At 40.5% G+C, this 12175-nt stretch overlaps 1 protein-coding gene across 6 annotated transcripts in view; it reads right to left on the bottom strand.

The window, feature by feature from the left end:
* Positions 1–6537, bottom strand: part of LOC134347099 (F-box only protein 34-like) — a 41756-nt gene extending 35219 nt beyond the window's left edge. The window contains exons 1-2 of one of the 6 annotated variants that reach the window (XM_063049262.1): positions 6332–6537; positions 6010–6192 (exon numbers count right to left, since the gene is read on the bottom strand). The gene's annotated coding sequence lies outside the window, so the exon portion shown is untranslated. Of the gene's footprint in view, positions 1–5986; positions 6193–6331 lie in introns of all 6 variants that reach the window. The other 5 variants (XM_063049247.1, XM_063049228.1, XM_063049253.1 and 2 more) reach the window with 5 other exon arrangements.
* Between the last annotated feature and the right edge of the window lie 5638 nt (positions 6538–12175).

Raw genomic sequence — 12175 nt, 5'->3', positions numbered from 1 at the left:
TTTTGAGTCACAGGTCCACGACTGGGATATTGTCTATAATGACAGCCTTTGCTGTAAGCAGTGCTTTCTTGATTTCATGTAGAGTGGCTGAAGACCGTTTTCTCTAATGGTGGGGACCTCAGGAATAAGACCAGATAGATCCACAGATCTGCACTTCGTGAAAAAAGGTTACAAATGTCCTTTTTTTTGGCATTCATGAGCTCTATCCTTCCACTGTGATGTGTAGAGGTGTTTTTTGGACCATCTTTCAAGATGTTTAACTGTCCAACGCACTTCATGACCAAATGTGGTAGAAATGCAAAGCTTTCATATGAAAAGTTGGTTGTAACAACTACTAACTCTGCATACTACTTGTTGTTTGTCATTTAGTACACAAGTAGCTTTACTTAGCTAGTATCTCATCTGTTTAACAACGCCTGATGTTGCTCTCAAGTCCTTTGGCAATCTAAAGTAAAACAAAATGCTCGAAATACTTAGCATGCTGGGCTTCCCAAGCTCTCTGCAGATTAACAAGCTTCTTTTATCTCCTTCCAAGTTCTATCTCTCTTCACACAGACTCAAACCCCAGACAAGTATGCTCAGTGCCAAGAACAGCATTATTCCCTTTTCCAACCTTCAAGTATGAAAACCTATTAAAAGGGCAAGACTCAGTCAGGGAATTCCAGCACTACCTGTCTTGTTCTTCATACTTCAGGGCTGGAACTCATTAGTCATGGAAGGTTTCCTCTTTGTCTACATACACTCAATGTGGGATCACCACTTCCTGGAAGTATATAGTACATGCTCTATACTGTATCTTTCAGGTTGAACATTACAGTGTCAGTTGTTTCTTGAGGTTCAAAATAATCCCCTCAGTTCCAGTCATCCAATTTTAAATATGTCACAACACCACTATTTATTACGGAGCAACATGTTCAAAGTCAGTAGATATTAGCAGAAATCCCCATAGACATTTTTAGCAAAATATCAAATATAAGCAATCTGTAATAAATATAAAATTAAAAATACTGAGACCAGGCAGCACTGATTAATACAAAATACATGTATGTCACCATATACAACACTGGGAATCATATTCTTGTGGGCAATCACAGTAGACAAAAAACACAATAGAACTAATGAAAGACCACACCCAACAGGACGGACAAACCTACATGCAAACTGTACAAATACAAAAGAGAAAAATAAACATCGAGAACATGAGAGGAAGAATCCTTGAAAGTGAGTCCAGTTTAGTGATAGGTGAGTGAAGTTATCCACTCTGGTTCAAAAGCCTGATTGTTGAGGGGTAATAACTGTTCCTGACCTGCCGAAGTAGGTCCCAAAACTCCTATACCTTCATTCCAATGGCAGCAATGGGAAGAGCACATGGCCTGGATGGTGGGTGTCCTTAATGATGGATACGACCTTCCTGTGATAGCACTCCATGTAGATGTGCTCAATTGTGAGGAGGCTTTGCCCAGGATTGACTGGGCAGTATCTGCTACTTTTATAGGATATACCTTACAAGGGTATTGGTGTTTCCATACCAGGCCGTGATGCAACCAGTCAATATACTCTCCAGCACACATCTATAGAAGTTAGTTAAAGTTCTAGATGTCATGCCGAATCTTCTCAAACTTTTAAGAAAGTAGATGCGCTGCCGTACTTTCTTTGGCACATACATGCTGGGCCCATAAGTAATCCGAAATGATAACACCAAGGAATTTTAAGTTGCTGGCCCTCCCATCTCTGATCCCTGATGAAGACTGGTTCATAGACCTCTGGTTTCTTCCTCCTGAAGTCAACAATCATCTCCTAGTCTTTGCTGACATCAAGTGAGAGGTTGATGTACCATACAGCAAGATTTTCAATCGTTCTCTTATATGCTGATTCATCACCACCCTTGATTCAGCCACCTGCAGAGGAGACCCGGGCAAAATTAAATATGGTACTGGAGCTGTACTTAGCCTCACAGTCATAAGTATAAAGTGAGTAGACCAGGGGGCTAAGCACACAGACTTATGGTTCACCTGTGCCGACGAAGATTGTGGAGAGGTTGTTGCCAATTCGAACTGACTGGGGTCTGCAAGTGAGGAAATCGAGGATCCAGTTGCACAAGGAGGTATTGATGCCTAGGACTTGAAGTTTATTGATTAGTTTTGAGGGGGGGTGATAAAATTGAATGCCAAGCTGTAGACAATAAAGAGCACACTGATGATGACAACATCTTCACAATCCAGATCTTCCAAGATTCAGTGAAGAACCAATAAAATGACACCTGCTGTGGACCAGTTGTGATGGTAGGCAAATTGGAGTGTATCTAAGTAGTTTCCAGGCAGGAGCTGGTACGTTTCATTACCAACCTTTCAAACCACTTCATTAATGTGGATACAAATGCTATTGGACGATAGTCATTGAGGCTGGTTACCACGTACTTCTTTAGCACCAGTATAATTAAAGCCCCCTTGAAGCAGGTGGGTACCTCAGACAACCGAAGCAAGAGATTAAAGATATTGGTGAACACTCTAGCCAGTTGATAAGCACAGGTCTTTAGATGACAGCTAATTGATCAGATTTCCCAAAATGCCATCCAAGCATAGAACAGTAGGCATTCCTAATTGTAGTACAACAGTGGTAGAATGTGTTGGGACTCCTGGTGCTGCAGATGATATGTTAATAATAATCAAGCAGAGATTTCTTCACACAAGACTGATTGAAGTCCCCAACTATGATTTGAAAAGCGTAGAAGTAGGCCGCTTCTTGTTTGCAAATCACTGCATTCAAAATATTGATTGTTTGTTAAACATCCGCTTTTGGCGGGATTTAAACTGCGGTCAGAATCATGGAAGAAAACTCTCTTGGTAAGTAGAAGTAGAACATCATCAGATGTTCCCGATCAGGGGAACAAGAGAGCAACAAGATTGCTGTATCCGAGCATCACCAAGAGTTTATCATGAATCACAAACCCCCACCTTCTGCCTTTTCAGAATCTGTAGTCTGGTCCATCCTGTATAACAAGTAGCCCTTGGGTTTTACCGACGTATCTGGAATGAGCCATGTTTCTGTGAAACACAAAATACAGCAATTCCACATTTCCAGCCCATAGGTCCTCAATTTTGTTCTCCAGCAACTTTACTTCTGCTAACAAGATGGTGTAGAGAGAGTTTCATTCCTCAGCATTTTAGCATGGCATGGAGTCCTCTCCTCCTCCCCCTCTTCTGGGATGGTGATATACCTTCATCCACTTAAAGGTGCCATACCTGCATCCTTGAGAGTTAAGTCCACCAAGTTCTTCAGAGGATCATAAGACCATAAAATATAGGAGCAGAATTAGGTCATTCAGCCCATCGACTCTGCTCTGCCATGCCAGCATGACTGATCCCGGATCCCACTCAACCCCATACACCTGCCTTCTCACCCTATCCTTTGATGCCCTGACCTATCAGGAAACTATCAACTTCCACCTTAAATATATGCACAGATTTGGCCTCCACCGCAGTCTGTGGCACAGCATTCCACAGATTTACAACTCTCAGGCTTAAAAATGTCCTCCTTTTCCCTGTTCTAAATGGGTAACACACCCCCCCCCACCCAATTTGAGACTGCGTCCTCTAGTTCTGGATACCACCATCATAGGAAACATCCCCTCCACATCCACCCTATCTAGTCCTTTCAACATTTGGTTAAGTTTCAATGAGATTCCCTCGTATGCTTCTAAATTCCACTGAGTACAGGCTCAGAGCTGCCAAATGCTTCTCATACCTTAACCCCTTCATCCTGGAATCATCCTCGTGAAACTCCTCTGGACTCACTCCAATGAGAGTGCATCCTTTCTGAGATAATGGGGCCCAAAACCGTTGACAATACTCCAAATGCGGCCTGACTAACATCTTATAAAAACTCAGCATTATGTCCTTGCTTTTATGTTCTATTCTCCTTGAAATAAATGCCAACATTGCTTTGCCTTCTTTACCACAGATTCAACCCGTAAATTAAACTTCTGGGAGTCTTGCACGAGGTCTCCCAAGTCCCTCTGCAACTGTTATGTTTGAACCTTCTCCCCATTTAGATAATAATCCACACTATTGTTCCTTTTATCAAAATGCATTATCATACATTTCCCAATCGTGAAATCGCTGGTTCATTTAGACCATTCAAAAGTACATTAATGTTGAATGATTAATATTACAGATCAATTACCTTTCATTAGTTCTTAAGAATGGTCACCAAGTTGAATCACTACACAGATATTAAATATATTTATAGTTGTCTGTTTTCAGAGAAAACAAGTGACTTCCAGAAATATAGTAATTCTATTAAAGTGACTATATTATTGACAAGCACTTCAGAAGTTATTTTATACTTATTTTAACTACAGATACAACCAAATGGAAGTTATAGCACTTTCAGCAGCTATTCAATACTGGAACTACAACTCTCGTTCTATTAACTCAGTTTTTCGTAAACTTCAGTCTTACCAGAAAGAAACTGAAAGCCAATCAGAAACAATACTGGTCAAAAAAGTACAAGCCCACAACATCTTTTGGTTTCACATGTTATTATAAATCAAGTTTCCTACAGATTCGTGTTCACCTTAAATTGCCAAAACACAACCATTGGTTTATTTGCCAATGAATCAATTAAAAAAGCTTTTTCCCCTATTAAAAAAGCTTTTCCAAACCTTCAAAATTACAGAATTGAAATGAAGCAAATCAGCAGAGATACAAGAACGAAAGCTAAAGGAATGGCTGAAAGTGTCAATTTTTATGTTCCAGTCTCAAAAAAAATGACAACCTTAACTTACAAACAACTTCTAGTCAAGACTTAGTAACAGATAATAATGATTCATATCAACAATGCTAATTATCCCACAACAGTGTTACCAATACATTTAATATTGCTACTCAAGTGTCATGGCCTAAAGTGACATGAGCCAGAAGGCTGCTTTTAATTGGTTATGATGATAGGTCAACCAATATGAAACCTTGTTTTTCTCTGTACTTGCCTCATGTTATTTCCAGCAGGTTTTGTTTCTTTTTATTTTAGGTTTCCAACATTAGTAAAGCTTTGATTTATTTCAGATCACTATCAACACTACTACAAAGAAAATCCAAGGGATGAGTTGGCAGATATTCAAAGATCACACACATCATTATGCATGTGCTTTTTACCTTGTCTATGCTTGGATTAAAAACGCAAGGCAAAAACACAAAAACTACGTCACCACAAAAAAAAACAACCAATTCCCCTGTATGCTCAGGATCTATATTGTCAAACACTGCCTGACATTTGGAAGGCCAGAATTTACAATAACTCTACCACTTTTCAAGGTTCAAGTGACAAAACTGTGATGTCCAAGGTGGCTTAGTTATGCAGGCAACACTAATAGAGAAATACAGCACAGGAACAGGTCCATCAGCCCACAATGCAGTGCCAAGCCAATGATATCAGTATTCAAATGGCCAACTAAACTAATCCCTCTGCTTATACAATGTCCACATCCTTCCATTTTCCTCACATTCATGTGCCTTTCTAAACCTCTCTTAAAAGTCTTTATTTTATGTTTCTACATCCAGCCCAGGTGTACGTTCTACAGACCTCGGTCTCTCAGAAACAGAAAACTTAAAACCTTCACTCTTGCATTTATCTTTTCAGCTTACACAATTTTTGACAGCCTTCTTTGAAAGGCACACTTATTTCATGACATATAGACAACCATCAACAAATGGGGTAAGGTGGACATATCGTCAAACCACCCTTCCCCTCGCCAAAGTCAAAGCCAAGAGCATTCAGTTCAACTAAAATGAGGTGTAGTGCTATCACAATGGCAACAATAAAGACTACATCTGTACTAATTATAATTGATATTAAATTTACAGCTTGATTTTAAACTGAAATTGGGAACTACAAATCTAAATGTTCTTGCTTTACAAACGGACCAAAACGCGCAAAAAAACTGGAAGAGCATAGGTTATTAATTAGCAAGTATTTATATCAAACTGACCCAATGGCACTAACGGAGCTTACGTTGATGCTCGGGGCTCAGGTTTCCCTGCAGTGCCTCAACTCAGATCTCAGCAGTCGAAGAAAAGGAAAGTTGCTGTACCCTAAATCATCTCGCCACCCTGCACTGTGAAAATCGCGACTTACAGGATACTGTTGTCAGTAGAGGCCATGGCTGCGGCCTAACCGGCTGTGTTTCGGTGATTCCTATATTTTAAAAAAAGTTACCGAATTTTAAACAAAAGCTACACGAATACAACCCGTCCCTACCGAGTCACAAGCCCGCCGCACCCTACTACCCTCAAACCGCTTGCATCCGGGACGTGGTTGAAAAACAACCGCTCACCTGAATTCGTGACCCTCTGTACCGGTTCCTTGGAATCGGAGTCACGATTCACGGGAAGAACCGAAGCTTAGTAGGCTGTGTGCCCGCAATATTCTTTCTGCACTCACACGTAAGTCCCTTGCTGGCCTTCTAAACTACTTGTCCAGTTACTACAGCCGTCGACCTCCCGGAATCTACCTCCGCCGTTGTTCCTCCCGCACTTAAGGCCGTGAGACAGCCAGTATCCCAGGATGCTGCGCGCTGAGGATTCCCGAGGCCACGGCCACTGCCGTGAGATACGAATATTGTCGTTAGGTTCAAATGTGATGACTTAGGAAAACAACCGCAGACTTCCAGCAGTCACACCAGTGCGGTGTGAAAGTACATGCTTTTACTTTTCAAAAGACAAGGTATGACTTTTCAAAACTCGTAGACTAGGCGAGAGAAGTTGGCACTATGATTTTAAAAATGTATGACAAGTTTTTTTGCTTTCTGCTGAACAAGCAGTCGAAGTTATCAAAAACAGTAAGTTCAGGAAACATTAGTCAAGTCACACAGCATCCGTGAAGAGATAACAGTATGTGAAAGGGAAGAGAAATACCGCATGTAGTCTCACTCACTTCAGAGTGCGTTCTGACCTGCGAACGTACAAAGGAACAAAGATAATAGCTTTTGGGGAAAAATAATATAAAGTAGCAGAATTACATGATTTACCAAAAGTGATTGAGGATGACATACTTTCACTCTGGGTTTTGTGGATTCTGAGTTGGACCCATGAGGTAACTGTAGACTTCCACATTTGGAACAGCTGAAGTGGTCCATTCCTTCCATGGCTTACATTACCCCCTCCAAATGCTCCAGTTGAATGGCTTCATGGTTCTCAATACTGTGCCAAGTTCAACGTTCCTACTCCATTTTGAGTGAGCATGCGCCAAATAGTCCTTGGAGGCATCAAGGAGGTTGCACTTCTTCAACGAGCTTTTGAGCACATCCTTGCATCGTTACTTCACTAGGTAAAGCACATTCTTCTCAATGTACCCCAGTTCATGTGACAATAATAAACTAATTTATTGCCACCCCACCACCATCATCCAGCCAATTTAACCCTGGCAAATAATATGTAAAATCCTCAATACACTTGACACCAGCAACCCTTTCCCTTCTGCTTTCCAATGGTATTTACTCCTCCTGCCATTCCTGCAATTTGAATTTCCTGTCTCAGTTCAATTCTGTTTCTCTGCCTCTCTGCTTTCAATACTTCATGCAATTCAGTTTAAATCTGAGTGGCAGCCTTCTATCTGTTATGTGCTCTGTGACCTACTGGCCTCAGGATTCATGTTCAAAGTAAATTTTTTATCAAAGTACACATATGTCACGATATATATTCTTAAGATTTGTTTTCTTGCAGGCATACTCAGTAAATCCAAGAAACACAATAGAATCAATGAAAGACCATACCCAACAGGACAGACAAACAACCAATGTGTGAAATACAACAAAGTGTGCAAATACAGAAGAGCAAAATAATAGATAAATAAATAAGCAATAAATATCAAGAACATGATGTTTATCCCCACTGGTTCAAAAGCCTGAAGGTTGAGGGCTAATAACTGTTCCTAAACCTGGTGGTGTGTATCCTGAGGTTCTGTACCTTCTTCCTGATGGCAGCACTGAGAAGAGACCATGGCTGGGTGGTGGGGTTCTGTGATAATGGATGCTGTTTTTCTGCGACAGTGCTCCATATAGATGTGTTCAATGGAGGGGAGAGCTTTACCCATGATGGACTGGGCCATATCCACTACTTTTTGTAGGATTTTCCATTCAAAGGCATTAATGTTTCCATACCAGGCTGTGATGCAGCCAGTCAATATATTCTCCACCACACATCTATAGAAGTTTGTCAAATTTTTAGATGTCATGCCAAATTTTCGTAAACTTCTAAGGAAGTAGGAGGACTGCTGTGCTTTCTTCATAATTGCACTTGCGTGCTGGGCCTAAGATAGATCCTCTAAAATGATAAATGCCAAGGAATTTAAAGTTGCTGACCCTCGCCGCCTCTGATCCCCCAATGAGGGCTGGCTGATGGACCTCTGGTGTCCTCCTCCTGAAGTCAAAAACCAGCTGCTTGGTCTTGTTGACATTGATTGAGAGGTTGGTGTTGTGGCACCATTCAGCCAGATTTTTAATCTCCCTTTTAAATGCTGATTCATCATCACCTTTTATTCAGTCTATGACAGTGGTGTTGTCAGGAAACTTAAATATGGTATTGGAGCCGTGCTTAGCCTTACAGGCATAAGTATAAATCAAGTAGAGCAGGGGGCTAAGCACACAGCCTTGTTTGAATTCAGATTCAAACTTCTGTTCTTACTTATAGTTCTCGTTTTTTTCTTCTTTAGGATGGTCTGCTGCAGTGGGATGAAGTATTTGTATTTATAAGGTGAACGTGTGGAAACCTTCCATTCCAACTGCTGTCAACTAGCAACTGAATCCTCTTGGATTTTTGAAAAAATAGAATATTGGTATCACTTCTACCATTTAAATATTTCCTCTTAGCTAAAAGCCTACTCAAACAGAATTGAAAAAAAAACAATTTCTACAGATCCAGGCAATTCAGTGCTTTTGAGACAAAAATACAATTTTGACTGCTTTATAAAATTCCCCCTCAAGAATTTCTCCATTCACAACTAAACACTACAAGATGTTTGGATTTGTTGGAATATCTTTGCATCTGATGTGACCAACTTCCCTTCTGCTAAGTTCTGCATGAAGGTATATATTTCCAGTGCAATTTCACACAGATGATATCAATAGCCCCTACCAGTTTCTGAAAATTGGTTCTATGTTTACTTGCAAAAACAGGCCATAATTTGGTGTAAGGATTGTAAAGATATTTTTCAACAGGTTTGGTGACTTTTCTTGTGATAGAAAACATGCCTTCATCCACCAAATTAAGTGTAACTCTAGTACAGAGGTAGGAACGGTGTGCTGTTGCATTCTCACAAATTGGAATGCTCAAAGCCTACAAATCAGCATAAGTATTTTAGTTCTCTGAAACAAACAATGTAAATGTGAAGGTATTTCGCAGTTACAGATTAATCTGCAACGAGTTGGAGTTGGCATCCGGGGCCAGAGTCAACTGCAGGAAGAGCAAGGCCATGCTCTTTGGTGCTGGGGATCTGGTTCAGAGCAGAGGAGGGATGTAACAAAAATTGCGTGAAGCAGATTGAACAAAGTTGGATTTGTGGAAATGGTATTTTGTGTCAAGAACTGGGAAAAACCTGGTCATCATGTGCTGTATCCTCTCAGAGCTGCCATACTTGGCACAAGTGTGACCTGTTCCTCACTCTTCTGCCTCTGTAATCACCCAGGATGTCTTCCATCTATTTGAGAGGTCCAATGGGTCTTGATGCACAAGTCCCCTGAGAATAGGGACAAATATGTGCGCAACATTGCTCTCATCCTGACGGCCACCTTCGTGGGAATATCACTCAGTATGTGGAACCAAACTGCAGAATATATCACTACATACTGAAGTTCTACCTGCCCCGGGTGTTGTGGCAGATAGGCCTGGCTCTCTTACCACACAAAGGCCCAATCAGATGGATGCTGCTGCACCACTTGTTCTTTGTGGAAGAACTCTTTCAAGTAAACACCTTTGACACAAGTCCATTAGGCACCGTGGGACAGGGACGCTGTATATTCTGTGGTTTGTTCCCTAAGCAAATAGTCCAAACCATCTGGCAGATTGCCTTATTTACCAGATCTCACCAATAAACACTTCACTTGGCTGGCAGTGAGAGGTAGCCACCCAGTCAGACTTTTCCTCTACAGATGATGTATACTACCCTCGGGAGAGCTGCAGTCACCCACTTCTTTGCAGACCGTGGGTTTGTAAAAGCGTGTGGAGACAGATGCAAGAGTTTGTGTCCCAGTTCATCCCCAGCAGGTGCTTAACAGAGGATGCTTAGATCTACAGGGGACACACACTGAGACAGACATCCAGTGCTGCTGGAAGGTCATTAACTCAGTGAAGGAACTTGGTGGTTTTGCAGTACAGTGAATAGGCTACAGGAGTATGTGCTGAGGGATGCACTTGAAACTCAATATAACCAATGCTAAAGCTAAGTGGGGAAGGACTACAGTGTAGGCTCCTTCATGACCACACATAGAGGGTGTATCACTTCAGGAGGTCATGTGAGTGGCAATGGTGCAATGATTGTTTTTTCTTTTAAGTTCACGCTACCAAATGTTTTATACTGTTGTGTCCTTTATATAGATTTTTATCGTGAATGAAGTCTATTTTTGAAATAGAAATAAATCTCTGACAGCCAGCATAGACTCAGTGGGCTAAATGGCTTCTCCCATATTGTAAGGAAATATGAAATAACAACTTTTACACCATTGATACTGTTCTTTTCAGCTCATTTAGCACTGTCAATGTTTATATTAGTATTGTCTGGTACAATGTCCAACAAGCCTTCCAATGAAATCATTTTTCATCAACTCAAGTTGCTGTTTTACCTGGTAGACAAGTAAACTTAATTTTTGCTTTCAGTCTTGTTCTTGGGAGAGAATACTTCACCAGGATGGAAGCAGTTTATGGTCTTTACTGTTTGATGTAAGTGAAACTAATGAGCACTCTTAAATCACCCAACTGTTCTTCGGCTGACAATTGTGCCAAGATATTTTTCATGGGGGCAAAAATTTTGTTTCTTAAAGGCTTTTTTAAAATTAACTGCAATGTACAATCACAAGATCTGAAATGGCCCCTGACTCATAGAACAGTGAGCAAACTATCCCTTATTTGCGTAAATATGAACATCTTCTGTGTTTTGCTTTAAGAGTGAAACACTGGGGTTCCCTTTTGTGTTTCTTTGTTCAAAGGCACAATAGGAGCTATGTATCTATTTTCTGTCTGTTGGAGCTATCTGTCAATTTTCTGTCTGTATTACATTTTATGGTGGGCACATTTGCTCTGGTAATCTGTCACGAGGGTTGGGGCATTGTAGAAATAAATTGAGTATAGTTACGTATTCACTCTTGTGGTTAGTTGTTCTGTTTAGTCTAATGAAGAGGGATTGAGCCACAGAGAATGATATTTTTTGTTGACTACTAATTTAGTTCAACCAATTATCCTAATTGGGAGCGCAAATTGGAAATTTATTGGAATACTAAGTAGATTGATAACTTAACTTAAATAAGTTAGTTCAACACTAACTTTGTGAGTTCACAAATTTAGTTTCATTAGTTTTTTTATCACTATAAGATTTTTTGTCTTTGTTGGTTTTGTAATAGAGGATTAAACATGCCTTTTTCAATTTTTGGAACTTTGTTGTTTTGGAAGCACATCATATAGTGTCGATTTCCTGGCTTAATCTCTCAGCGGTCTTTGTTTTAAAGTAGCTGCTACATTTTGTCAACAAAAAATAGTTACTCCAAATGAACAACAATCTACGCAAAGGATTACCTCAGAGCTGTTAGAGAAATTTGAATTGCTACACTGAAAACTGCATGTCGAAACTGGAGCAGATTGCAGCAAGTACCGACCTTTTGTTGATTCATGCTGTGTGTTTGTGGTTTGAACACAGTTTTCAATGGTCTGCGCTGCCCATCCATTGTTGCTCAATCGCGCGGTGTTTGCCCAAGGGTTTGTCATTTTGTTTTATTGAGGTGCTGAAATATTCTGGTTGCTGATGTTTGAATTGAAGGCTGTTTGTTCAGTCTGGTTTTAAGCACTGTAGATGCACAAACAGTTTGTTGACTACGATTATTGAATCGAATATTGCTGGTGCTGCGGATGAACAAAGAGTTAATTATGAGTGGTGCATGAAGGAGAAAGTAACATTCGTGAATCGAAGCATGGAA

This window comes from Mobula hypostoma, chromosome 1, assembly GCF_963921235.1.
Source record: "Mobula hypostoma chromosome 1, sMobHyp1.1, whole genome shotgun sequence".
Lineage (NCBI taxonomy): Eukaryota > Metazoa > Chordata > Chondrichthyes > Myliobatiformes > Myliobatidae > Mobula > Mobula hypostoma.
This window is presented reverse-complemented; position numbering and strand designations above follow the sequence as displayed.